General features: G+C 45.6%; 1 long non-coding RNA gene across 1 annotated transcript; it reads left to right on the top strand.

The window, feature by feature from the left end:
* Positions 1 to 256: 256 nt before the first annotated feature.
* Positions 257 to 9,768, top strand: LOC134735191 (uncharacterized). The gene is made up of 4 exons (XR_010117986.1): positions 257 to 408; positions 2,928 to 3,033; positions 7,418 to 7,544; positions 8,609 to 9,768. It is a non-coding gene; the product is annotated as an uncharacterized lncRNA (long non-coding RNA).
* Positions 9,769 to 11,134: the final 1,366 nt, after the last annotated feature.

Genomic DNA, 11,134 nt, shown 5'->3' with positions numbered 1-11,134 from the left:
TGGGAAGTAAAAAGGAGCAAGATATAGTCCCTGGCCTCAAGGAAATAACAGTTTATTTCGAGAGACAGAGAGACACATAAGTAATTTTTTAAAAAGAGAAAGGAGGAAGAAAAGTTTTGGAAGGAGTGTTGGGTGCTTCTCTTTGTCCCTTATTTGTACAGGCACTGCTGAGCATGTGGATAGGAGTGTGCACAGAGTAGGTCTGCAATAAATGTCCTCTAAGTGAATACAGTCTTTCTTCCACATCCTCAGCCCCCAGATGCCAGAAATCCCATATCTGGTTTCCTTAGACTTAAGACCTGGAGTCTTCAGTGCACAGTCAGCTTCAGATTGACAACCCAGGAGCCTTGCTGCATAATAAAAAGAAAGCCATAGCTATGCGAACCAGACGAAGTGGATTCAGCCCAGGTAATAATAAGAACAACAAGGGCTGGTAGCTACTGAGGCTGACACAGAGCCAAGTTGTGTCTGCACATTCATTTACTCTTCATGACTACTGATGTGGTGGATACTTGCTATGGACGGAATCTTTATGTCTCCTTCAAAAATTCATGTAGAAAATGAATCCCCAACGTTATGGTATAAGAAGATGGGGCCTCAGGCAGGTGATTAGGCCGTGATATTGGGGCCCTCATGAATGGTGTTAGTGCCCTTGTAAAAGAGACCCCAGAGAGTTCCCTTGTCCCTTCCACCATGTGTAGACACTGCAAGAAGATGGTTGTGTAGAAACCAGGAAGTGGGTCCAAATTAGATGCTGGATCTGTACATGTCTACTGTGTTTAAGCCACCCAGTTGATGGTATTCTGTTATAGCAGTATGCACAGTCCAAGATAGTAATCTTACCATCCCAAAGCCCAAGCTACAGATGGGGAAACAGACGTGATGAGGTTGCCAGGCTACATCTCCAGGTACACAAAGAGGGTGGGGAAGAAGCCCCTTAGGCCAGGCCCAGGGAGAAACTGATGACATGCGGACACCTGGACACGAGGTGCCTGGGTTGGAGGGTGCCCTGAACAGCTTCAGGAAGGGAGGGTCGGAGCAGGCAGCTGTCCAGCATTCCTGAACTGGGCTGAGTACACGACTTCTCCATCAGCCACACCCATACCCCTTCCCGTGTCATCTCCACCTTCTGGCAGACATGGAACAAGGGTCTCGGGGTCTGTGGCTCCTGAGACAAGACTGGCTTCGAGGAGTCCTCACTGGCTGAACCTGCTTTCTTGGGCCCAAGGAGCCTCCTGAGAATTTCTGGCAAGTTAATGGCCTCAGAGTGGGTACGGCTATTTATTTTGCTGAGAAGAGATGTCTTCATCTTCACTTTCTCTATTTCCTCTTCTGGCAGTTCTTTCACTCACCCACCCCTCTCTTTTTCTTTTGACTCCTCCTCTTACTTTTCTATCTCCTTTTTCTTCTCTTCCTCCCTCACACACTTCCTCTTATGCGTTCTCTTTTCCTTTTTCCTCCTTCTCATTTCCAAACAGTTGTCTTTTATACACACACATTTGTAGGTATACGTATAAGATGTAAGATTGTTGAAACAGATATACATATGTGTATATGTATTATATACATATTTAAATATACAAACACATATTACAGATATGTATATGTGTGCATACACACATATATGCATATATATGTGTATATACATATAATCAGTGTAATTATACATCCAGACATGTTTTTCTGCTAAGAATATCGAAAATCCAGAAGCCAGTCTGACCAGAGCCCCATTAGGAGTCTCAAGGGTAGGCAGAAGGATGGCGGAGAAAGCAAGGATTTTTAGTGTTAGAGACCACTTGGGCTAGAAGTTTCTGATACTAAGTTGCTGTATGATGCTGGGAAAATGACCGAATCTCTGTTTTCTCTTCACATGGAAAACAAAACCTACATCCGACATAAAGTTGGAGTGATGCTCCAATTAGAGAAGAGTATTACAAAAAGTATGAATGTGTCATCCTTTTAATTATGTGTTGTTTCATTCTCTCCCTCATTTGAAACAACTGCAGAACAATTGTGTGTATGTGGGGAGGGGGCAGGGAGGAAAGAGGAAAGGAAAGGGAGGAAAGACTTCTTTTCACAAAAAAGTAGAGTAGTTTTTACATAATTCCTATTGGATTACTTATCCCCACAGTGTAAAGGAAGATTTCTTAATTTTCTTTTAACTGATGTCCAATATCACGTTTGTCTAACTTTTAGTAATTTGTATAATTAAAATGAAACCTATTTTTCTTTTTGCTAGGTATAACCTTATTTTGCAACACCCAGTATGCTTTTCTGTTTGTTTGTTTGTTTTTTGAGTCAGAGTTTCGCTCTTCACCCAGGATGGAGTGCAGTGGCACGATCTTGGCTCACTGCAACCTCCGCCTCCCTGGTTCAAGTGATTATTCTGCCTCAGCCCCCCGAGCAGCTGGGATTACCGACATGCACCAGTACGCCCAACTAATTTTTGTATTTTGTAGATGGGGGTTTCACCATGTTGGCCAGGCTGGTCTTGAACTCCTGACCTCAGGTGATCTGCCCACCTCAGCCTCCCAAAGTGCTGGGATTATAAGCATGAGCCACTGTGCCCAGCCTACACCCAGAATACTTTATCAAACGTTCTTTTCTGGAAATGTGGATCTGCCCCAGTCTTGGGGGATAGAGTATTGATCTCAAATTGTTTTGTGAACTTGGCTTGGTTACTCACCTTTTCTGAGCCTCAGTTTCCCCTTCTGTGAGATGGGGGATGAGATGCCTCCTCAGCACCTAGCAGCGTGTTGTGAGGAATTGAAGTCCCTGCAGTTAAGGATGCTTCATTGCAGAGGGGTTTCCTGCCACAATACTCAGGTCAGACCCGCAGAGGCAAGGCAGGGGTCCCTCAGCAACAACAGTTTCTCTCTGGGGACTGTCTCCTGGACATTCAATGTGATGTTTTTTCTCCCTGTCAGGAATCTGGCCAAACTCCAGGGCCGCCTATCATGAGCAGCCTTGTTTGCTTACAATTTGCGGAGTTGCAAAGGGTAAAGGACTGGCTTTGACTATTCAGTCTTTCAGGTGAGTGTGGGGAGCTGCCTTAGATCGGAGGTGTGGACTTTTCCTTCCCTTTTAGGAACCAGGCATTCCCGTATGTGATTCAGTGGAAGCGTGTGTGCATGTGTGTGTGCGTGGTGGTGGCAGTGGGGCAGGGGGGAGTGTAACACTTTTTTGAGTGACTGATTAGTGCCTACACTGTCTTGCAAGATGTCCTCTTATTTAATACCTCTTATTTAATCATGCTGCTTCTGGCCAGGTGCAGCGGCTCACACCTGTAATCCCAGCACTTTGGGAGGCCCAGGCAGGCAGATCACATGAGGTCAGGAGTTTGAGACCAGCCTGGCCAACACGGTGAAACATCATCTCTACTAAAAATACAAAAATTACCCGGGTATGGGGGCAGGCACCTGTAATCTCAGCTACTCGGGAGGTTGAGGCGAGTCAAGGAGAATTGCTTGAACCCAAGAGGCAGAGGTTGCAGTGAGCCGAGATCGTGCCACTGCACTCCAGCCTGGGCGACAGAGAGAGACACCATCTAAAAAAAAAAAAAAAAAAAAAAAATTGTGTCTTGGAGGCCTGATTATCTCCATTTTACAGAGGAGGCCCCGGAGGCTCAGAGATGGTATATAATTGTTCCCAGTCACGTACCTAGGTCTGTAGCCTCAGAAGCCCAGGTGGGAATATAGGAGGGAGGGAGGAATGTTTCCAGGGGACAACAGGGCAAGGGCCTAAGCTATTTCCTCTCTGCTATTTCCTCTGCCCATTTTCTTGAGCAGAATGAATTTGAGGAGGGGATGACAATAGCAGCTGACCCCTGATTGTGCCCAGCAAGTGTCTTGGAGCTTTGGATCCTGCTATAGAGGAAGCCAGCAGTTCAGAATGGGCTCTGCTCTGCCCGAGCTGTGGATGGCCATCCTTCCTGAGAACCACGGGTTTTGATAGATGAGCCCCTGCTTGTCTTCTTTGATGTTCACAGGCCTTGAGTCCTTGTCAGCATAATGGCCCATAAAGCCAGAAAATGCAAGAGAAGGGAGCAAAAAAGAGTAGACTTTATTATTATTATTTTTTTGGGACAGAGTCTCTCTCTTGTTGCCCAGGCTGGAGTTCAGTGGTGTGATCTCGGCTCACTGCAACCTCTGCCTCCTTGGTTCAAGCGATTCTCCTGCCTCAGCCTCCCCGGTAGCTGGGATCACAGGCGCCCACCACCACACCTGGCTATTTTTTGTATTTTTAGTACAGACAGGTTTTCACCATGTTGGCCAGGCTGGTCTTGAACTCCTGACCTCAGGTGATCTGCCTGCCTGGGCCTCCCAAAGTGCTGGAATTACAGGTGTGAGCCACCACACCCGGCCAAGAGTGTAGACTTTAGAGTCCAACCAATCCATGCTCAAGTCTTATTCTGCCACCTTCCAACTATATGGCTTCAGACCAACCCTGGCTCATCTTTAAGCCTCAGTTTCCTCCTCTGTAAAATGGAGACAAATCTCATTTACTGTAGGAGTGAACCAAGATGAGGAATGAGGAAGTACCCTGCATGGAGCCTGGCACATGGTAGGGATCCAGGAGATGCTGGATTGTTTTCTTCCTGGTAGTGAAGATGTGTAGTTGGGAAACCCTTGTCAAAGGACAGTCTCTCCCTTCCCTGGTCCCAGCTGCTCAGAGTTAAAAGCAAAAGACATGCTGGATTGTTTTCTTCCTGGTAGTGAAGATGTGTAGTTGGGAAACCCTTGTCAAAGGACAGTCTCTCCCTTCCCTGGTCCCAGCTGCTCAGAGTTAAAAGCAAAAGACATGCACCTCACAAGCACTAAACATCACATGGAGAGAAAAAAACAAGTAAGAAAGGGAGAAGGCAAGACAGACAGATGGGTCTGGATCTGCAGAGGGTTGGTCATCACCAGAGTGATGCTCAGAGCTAGCCGCCTCCAGTGGCTGCTCCGCAACAGAACACACCCAGAAGCATAGAGGATGTTTCTCATCACTCCAAGCTCTGCACTGGGCCTGAAGGCGGCTGGGGTCCGGTTTTGATGAGGGGACACGAGGCCCTTGCCTTGCTGGCTGCAGAGGCAGGAAGAGCCCACTGGGGTGGGGTTCCCCATGAGGCTGTCTGGAATTGAGGAACACAGCCCACTGCGGATTCCAGAGCCAAAGAAACGAAACTTTCCAAGCTCACAACTGTGGAGAAACACTTCTTCAGTCTGTTTTAAATCAAACTCCCCACGCTGACACTTGGGCTCCATTCAACCATTAAAAAGTTCCACTAGCAAATAAACACTTAGCCAAATATTGACTCTTATGTGTTTTCAACAGTAAATGCCAGCTATATTGCTCATCTCTGTATATCACCCTGGTGGCCCACCCCTGGTTGTCTTGAGCTAAGTGGCCTCTTTAAAGACAGGTGGAAACTCCTTCCTAACCTCCCACCATGGCAGCCAAGTGGGGTGGATTCAGACCCTGGTGGAAAAGAAAAAGTTCCCTCCCACCCTAAAGGGCAGACCAACTTAGGATCGTTCCGTGAGATTTGTACTTACATGTAGCACAGAACCCACAGCCCCCGGGCCCCAGAAATGTATTTCTGCTTTCCCCTTCTCTCGTGGGTCCTGCTCCTACCTTCCCCAGTGCTCAGTCACCATCCCTATAATTGCCAGCACACCTCTGAGAGGTGGGTCAGGGTTTATAGCTGCTTCCCACCCCATCTTCTGGCCCCTGAGGACTTTAGGGGAAAGTTTAGAAACTGGGAAGGCAGAATGGAGATGAGAGAGAGAGGGCAAAGAAGGGCTTCAGCTTTCACAGGTACAAAGGGTGTTTGGGACCTTAAGTTACACAAAACAGAACTACACACACACACACACACACACACACACAACCATGCATCACGCCACACAGCAACCACAGAATTGGCTAGCATTCCTTGGTTGTAAGCAACAGATACTGATGGGTTAACTTAAATGAAAAAGAGAATTGGAGGCATTAAAGGGAGCTCAAAAGAGAAGAGGTGGCAAACTTAGGTTTGGAAAAGACAAGGCCAGACAGGAGCTTCAGAGGGTGTCGGTAGCAGGAACTCCTCAGCAGCCTCATCCAGGTGCTGCCGCTGGAGAAAATGTTCTTAGTCTCAGACACTGCTCATGAATCAAGTTCTAGTATGGGGAATTTTCTGTTGACCTTGATCGGGTTCTGTCCTTGATCGGGTTCCCTCCCTGTCGACCATGGAGGTCAGGATGCCTTGATAAATAGTCCCTTAGGGCTTAGTTGCTTTTTTTCTCAACTGTTTTTGTATTCTGACATGCAAAGGATACTACACTTATAAGACATGATGGGGTGAAAGGATAAGTTGTTCTTCCTTATATTAAGGCTACTTCTGGCCATGAGTGACTGCTGAACACTGCCTCCCCAACCAGGACGGAGAGGATCAGTGTCTCATGCACCTGTACCTTTTATGGAAATCACTGGGAGATTCAACTGTTTCCAAGAAGGGGAGGTAATCACCAAAATATTATCAAGATGCCACCAAAGATGGCAAGTGGAATGGTTCCTGAAGACTCGCTCCCCTCCCTAACATGAAAAAGCCTCCAGCATCATCAATAAAGCAATGGGAGTTTCTCTTCTGCCTCTACCTCTGCCTCGCACTCCTCCCTATCTCATTCCAGCCACAGTATATTGAATTTTCCCACCTAATTCGTTTCTCAGTGCAGGGATAGCAAACAAATGCACTTTTATTTTGAGATAGAGTCTCACTCTGTCACCCAGGCTGGAGTGCAGTGGCACAATCTCGGCTCACTGCAGCCTCAGCCTCCCGGGTTCAAGTGATTCTTCTGCCTCAGCCTCCCAAGTAGCTGAGACTACAGGTGCACACCACCATGCCCGGCTAATTTTTGTATTCGTAGTAGAGATGGGGTTTTACCATGTTGGTTAGGCTATTCTTGAACTCCTGACCTCGTGATCTGCCCGCCTCGGCCTCCCAAAGTGCTGGGATTACAAGCGTGAGCCACCGCACCAGGCCTAACAAATGCATTTATATCTCTGCTCGCACATCACAATCTCTCCTTCAAAAGACTGTGGGCACTTGAGGGCCCAGGCTCCTTGGTCTTTCACTGGCCCCTAGACAAGTGCTCTGTACACAAGTCAGACTTCAAAATAGACCCCAAGCTTAGACAAAACTTATACTCCAGATACATCAAATGCTTACATAGCTCCCAACATGCTCTGCTGTTTACAGGTCTCCTTGGAGGGCTTTCTTCAGTATTCACGATGTCTCTTGAAAGGGACTTTTGATGAACATTTATGGAATGAATGGAGAGAGTGGTAGAGTGGATTCCCCCCAAATAGTAATCAGGCCAAGGCATCAGATCATACAAAGATGTTCATGATATTCTTGTTTTTTTTTTTTTTTTTTTCTGGAATCTCTTAGGAAAACTTGATCCAGTCGGCTATATTCTTGGACTGGCAAAACTGTAATGTTGAGTGCTTCTACCAACTGATAACCTATGAGAAATCAAGACAGAGCTGCTCTGGGATGACTATGCACATTGAAGGAGGTGTGGAATTTCATTTACAAGACATTCTGATGAAGTCTCAGTAGGGAAGAAAACTAACTTCTGGAGAGAGCTTACCTGTGCTGGATAATTGTACTTGTATTATTTCACTGAATCTTTTCAGCAAAGCTTTGAGGTAGACATTATAGCTCCCTTTGTGCAGATGAAAATACCAAGGAGAGATGTAGACATATGCCTAAATTTATTTTTAAATAACTGGTGTGAGGAGAGCAGGTATTCTCCCTCTGACCCAGAGCTCGCTCTTTCTCTCTCCTTCTTTCTTTCTTTCTTTCTTTCCTTTCTTTCTTTCTTTCTTTCTTTCTTTCTTTCTTTCTTTCTTTCTTTCTTTCTTTCTTTCTTTCTTTCTCTTTCTTTCCTTCCTTCTTTCTTTCTTTCTTTCTTTCTTTCTTTCTTTCTTTCTTTCTTTCTTTCTTTCTTTCTTTTTGAGATGGAGTCTCACTCTGTTGCACAGGCTGGAGTGTAGTGGCATGATCTCTGCTCACTGCAACCTCTGCCTCCCAGGTTCAAGCAATTCTCCTGCCTCAGCCTCCCGAGTAGCTGGGATTACAGGTGCGTGCCACCATGCCCGGCTATTTTTTTTTTTTTTTTTGTATTTTTAGTAGATACAAGGTTTCACCATGCTGGCCAGGCTGGTCTTGAACTCCTGACCTCGTGATCCTCCTGCCTCAGCCTCCCAAAGTGCTGGGATTACAGGCATAAGCCACCACGTCCGGCCCAGAGCACTTTCTACCTCACCTCTGCACCTCTTTGCCTGCTCTATCATTAATATCACTGGTTTTCTTTTGGGCTAGTTTTTAGTTCTGACTTATACTGAAACTAATGGACATGCCACCTGATGTGGACAGAGGTAGCTCAGAGGATGTGGTCACGTTTTGGGAATCCAGTACTGAGACTGAGATCCAGCATTAACTGTGGCTGAGATCTGTCTCGAACACATGCACACATATGTGTTCTGTCTCGAACACATGCACACGTGTACACCCACGTGCATTTAAGTAGAAACAATGGAGGGCTGATAATCCAATCAAACAGTTGATCTCTTCCAGTCGCTGGAAAGGCAGCAGAGAGGGCATGGAGACAGACACATCTGGATGAGAAACTCCAGCTCCACCCACTTAACAGCTGTGTGATCTTGGATGTGCCAGTTACTCTCTTGCCTCAGTTCGTTCATCTGTGAAATGGAGCAAACATCACATCCCTGGTGGTTGTGAAGATTAACCACGATCATGTGTATGTGGCAGGTACTGTACTGTTACCTACCTGTTATCCCTTAAGTCACGGGTGAAGGTTTGAAAACACTTGTGAAAGAGGGTGGTGTCAGCTGATGTATACATTTCTCTGTTTATCTTTCATTTTTCTTACTGTTCAAGTGAAATGCCAGAAGGTTGAGCTTCAGTCTGGTGACCAGGAGGGCAAGGGGCACATGCTAGAAATAGAAGACAATGGTGCCTTGGTCCCTATTGGTAGATTGAATGATTTGTTCAAAACATATTCACGGTGCCTTTCTGCAGGACCCCAGCTCCTGCCACTTCACGGGAGAGGAGAGCACTCCCATGCCATTCAATCAGGCATGGCCGTGTGTCTTGCATTAGCCAGTGGGATGTGAGCAGAAGTGACTATGCCCTGCTTCAGAAGAAGTTCAGTGCCATCCCATGATTTTACTTTTCCTTTGACATGAGGCTGCAAGTCCCAGAGAGGGGCTGCTCCTTCTGCTTGGACCTCAGAAAGAAGATAATAGGGGGAGAACTGCAGCTGACTTGTGAAGGGCATTTAATGGGAGCAAACAGACCTTTGAGATTTGGGGTTAGTCCTTATGGCAGCACAGCTGGGAAAGCTGACTAATTAGTAGCATCGCTGATGGCGTACTGGGGCTGCCACACTAGCTCTCACTGCTTTTACCTCCAGACTTCTTACTACATGAGGAAAAACAACTCCTACTTGGCTAAGCTACCATTTTTTTGTGACTGTGGTCATGATATCCAGTATCATGAAAGTACCAGGCATATTCGCACTTAATAAATTAATGTCAGCTATTATTAGGGTAATATACAGACATGTATTTTAGAAAATACTCAACTTGTGCAGTCTACATTTATGAGATAAATTGATGGTGGATTTTTAAAATGAAATTCTGCTTTGTTAATAACCTAATGAATTCACTTATTTTTATTTAAAAATTGAACAATACAAAACGTCGTAAAGTGAAGATTTCTACCTGCCATTCTTTCAATACTTCTCTCCACTGATAACCTGTGTATCAGCCCAAAACATTTTTCTGTGTAAGGGCCAGATTAAGGTGAGGCAAGTGAGGCACCTTGGGCGCAAAATTTAAGGAGGCCCTCACTCTCTCGTCTGTGCAGGGCAGAGTTGATACTTCTATAAGCCTGAGAGTGAGGGCCTCCTTAAATTTTGCTCCCTGGGTGTGCCTTATTGCCTCACCCCAGTCCTGGCCTTGCTAAGCATTGCATACATTCACGCGGGTACTTACGTAGTTATTTTTCAAAACTAAAATCACTTTTATTGAACAGTGACTTGCTTTTTTGTTTTTTACACAATGAATCAGAACCATTTGTGTCAATTCCTACGAGTCTATCACAAACTTTTAATTGTTGTGTAGTATTCTGTACTATGAATGAACCATAGTTTAGCCATTTCCCTACTGATGAGCATTTAAATTTTAATCTTGCTCTTGCAGTGAATGCTACCAAAAACATAACCTAGCTCATATGTGCTTGCCAGTATTTCCAGGGGATACATTTCTAGAGGTGGCAATGCTGGGTAAAGGGATGTTTTAAAACTATGAAAGCTACAACCTAGGCACCTTTCAAAAGTTTCAAACCAATTGATGTTCCTACAAACAGTGCAGAAGGATATAATGGGAAACACTTTACATTAGAATTATCTGCATGATTTCTTTAAATAGCCAGCTTTCTTGGTACTTACGACTTCCCCAAATTAGAGTCACATGCAGTTTTCCAGCAGTCTGTTATTGCATAAATCCAGACAGGCTGCTGAAGTGTGTGTGCTGCCTTAAGAGCCAGCTCTTTCCCTGCTGTGTAGCTCAGCTGGGAAGCGGTTGCTCTGACTTCTCCTGTAGGTCTGGAGCTGGTCTGTGTTAGAAATGGGGAGCTGGGCAATCTGTAAGGTTACGCCTTGAGTCAATGTCTCACAACTGCTCTCCAGTCTCTCCAAAGATGGGAGCAGGATCAGGAGTCCTGTGGGACATCAACAGCTGTAGAAAAAAAACTTCCCAACACAGAGGAGTTTGTTGAATCTGAATCTCTACATTTTTGAAGAACATAACTTGATGTGGAATATTGCTAGGCCTTCTGGCAAGGAAGAAGTGCTGGACCTGGTGACCATTTGAGATAGTTGTGTAGGATTCTGTATTATGAATGAACATAGTTTAGCCATTAGCCATAGCAACAGAGTACTGGACCTGGTGACCATTTGAGGTTCTTGAAATCCTCCACCCTGGCCCTCCTCCTACACTTTCCCTACAATCCAGGGTGGATGTGGATTCCTGTCCATTCGCCTTCAAATCAGGAGCTGGCAAACTCTGGCTTGTGGGT

This window comes from Symphalangus syndactylus, chromosome 20 (assembly GCF_028878055.3).
Source record: "Symphalangus syndactylus isolate Jambi chromosome 20, NHGRI_mSymSyn1-v2.1_pri, whole genome shotgun sequence".
Taxonomy (NCBI): Eukaryota; Metazoa; Chordata; class Mammalia; order Primates; family Hylobatidae; genus Symphalangus; species Symphalangus syndactylus.
This window is presented reverse-complemented; position numbering and strand designations above follow the sequence as displayed.